Genomic DNA, 2,849 nt, shown 5'->3' with positions numbered 1-2,849 from the left:
AGTTCATGTTTTATTTCCCAAGTAGGAGAAAGATGGTTATGACACAAAAGATTATGTCATGTAAATTTTGATAACCTGGTTAAGACAAGAAAACATAAAAGAGTAAGAGGTATTCCTATCTTGAGAAACTTTGATATGGGTCTATGCAAAAAGTGTCAAATTGGTAAGATGGGAAAGACTTGTTTCAAAAGAAAGAATTATCATTTTGAAGAAATCATAGAGCTTATTCATATATAATTATGTAGAACTATTAGAATAGAGAGTTATAGTGGAGATAAATTTTTCACTCTTTTTGTTGATGACTATTGTAGAATGATGACCGTAATGTATCTAAATAAAAATTTGAAGCCGTTAAAAAATTCAAGTTGGAGCTGGCAAGACTAGAAAAAGAAATTGAAAACAAGTTGAAATATTTAAGATTAGATTGAGATAGAGAGTTCATTTTCAATGAATTCAATGAATTCTACATTGAAAAAGGAATTAAAAGAAAAGTATCAACCCTTGGTACACCTCAGTAAAATGGTATAGCTGAAAGAAGGAATACATCCATCATGGATTGTACAAGAACATTGATGATAAAAGAGAATTTTTAATCAAATACTGTATGGAGGTAATCAGAATTGTAGTATATACCTTGAATAGAGTATAGATGAAGAAAGACTCAAATAAAATTCCTTATGAACTATGGTATGGCTACAAACCTAATGTATGTTACTTGAGAGTATTTGGCAGCAAATTTTACATCTTGAAAGAATTTGGGAAAGGTAAATTTGATGACAAAGGTGATGAAGGAATATTCCTATGATACTCCTACAGAAGTAAAGCATACAAATGTTTGAATTTGTCGACTCATAAAATCATAGAAAGTGCACATGTGAGAATTGATGAGTTTATAGAAAAATGTGAAGAAGAAAGTGAGAATTGATGAGTTTCCTATGAACCTGATGCCCTAACAAATCTATCTAGAAGAAAGGAGGTTGTACCTCCTGAGTGCCCAAATCTCCAATGGCTAATGAGTTGTAGACAATGCAACTTGAGTCATAGTCTAAAGGAGCCAAGTCGTAGTCAGAGCTACAACAATTTGAGTATGATGGATCTAAGTCATAGATAGTGAGACTTGAGCTTAATACTAAAGTTCATGATGAAATCAGTGAAACACATTTCAAATCCAAAGAAGCTATATTAGTAAGATATGTTAGAATGCATTATGTACCTGATTAGATTATTGGAAAGAAATAAAATTGAATAATTTGACAAGAAACAAATTAAAAGGTACATGTTTACTTCCTGCATTTGAAACTAGAAATGTTAAAGATGCTTTGAATAATGAAAGGTGGATTGAAGAAAAGAATGAAAAAATAGAACACATAGAAAAGAACAAAACTTGGACTCTTATTCCTAGACTCAAGGATAAAAATGTAATTGGCACAAAGTGGGTATTTAGAAATAAGCTAGATGAAGATGGAAAAGTTTCTAGAAAAAGAAGAAGCCAAATTTAGTATGTAAAGGCTATTCTCAAGAAGAAGGTATTGATTATGTTGAAAACTTTGCTCTTGTTGCCATATTAGAAGGTGTTAGAACTTTTCTAACATATACAACACATAGAGGATTTAAAGTTTATCGAATGGATATAAAATTTTCATTCTTGAATGGAATTCTTGATGAAGAAGTCTACATTGAACAACCTAAAGGTTTTGTAGATCCTAGAAAAAGAGACATGGTTTGCAAGTTACAAAAGGCATTATATGACCTCAAGGAAGCTCCTAAAGCTTGGTATGAAAGAATTTATAACTACTTGGTACAAATTGCTTTTCAAAGAACAAATAATACTAGTAGTTTGTATAACAAAGGAGGACCAAACATGAAGATTGTGTTGGTAGAAATATTTTTTGATGATACTTTATTTATAGGAAATGTTTACTTGTTCAAGGTATTTTTAGAAGAAATGAGTAAATAATTTGAGATGTCTATGTTTGGTGAGATTAAATTCTTTGTTGAATTACAAATTTGATAGAAGAAAGATAGTATCTACATTACTCAATATAAATATATCAAGAAAATACTAAAAAAATTTGGAATGGAAGACTCAAGACTAGTTCAAACCTGTATGTCTACTAGACATAAAATTTCCAAGAATGATGATTCCAAAGGGGTAGATCAGACCACATATAGATCAATGATTGGAAAATTGCAGTATGTAGTTCATACAAGGCCTAATGTTGCATTAGAAGTAAATATAGTGGCAAGATTCTTAGCAAAACCAAAAGAAAATCATACGATGGTAGTCAAAAGAATCATGAGATATCTAAAAGGCACTAAAAAATATAGTTTATGGTACGAAATAGGAGGCAATTTTGATTTAGAAGTATTCACATGTGCTGATTGTGTAGGAAGTATTGATGATAGAAATAGCACTACTGGTGGAACATTCTTTCTTGGTAAAAGACTAGTGCCTTGGACAAGATAGAAATATAATTGCATCTCTTAGTCTAAAATAAAGGTAGAATATGTGGCAACAACAATCAATTATTCTATTATTATTTGGTTCAAAAAATTGTTGGCAAGTATGAAGAGAGAGATCAAGGATCCAATAGTCATATACTGTGATAGCTCAAATGCAATAAATATATTAAAGAATTCAATGATGCACACAAAAATAAATCATATTGCTATAAAATATAGTTTCTTGAGAGAATTGGTACAAGATAAAAAAAGTTAAATTGGAATATGTAACTACAATAGAACAAGTTGCAAACATATTCACGAAGCAATTACCTAAGGATGCATTTTTGTATCTAAGAGGTAAGCTAAGGGTCATTACCCTATCTGAAGCTCACTAAATAAAATTT

The sequence above is a fragment of the Cupressus sempervirens genome, chromosome 8 (genome assembly GCF_028749045.1).
Source record: "Cupressus sempervirens isolate cs-2001-9-10 chromosome 8, ASM2874904v1, whole genome shotgun sequence".
Taxonomy (NCBI): domain Eukaryota; kingdom Viridiplantae; phylum Streptophyta; class Pinopsida; order Cupressales; family Cupressaceae; genus Cupressus; species Cupressus sempervirens.
This window is presented reverse-complemented; position numbering follows the sequence as displayed.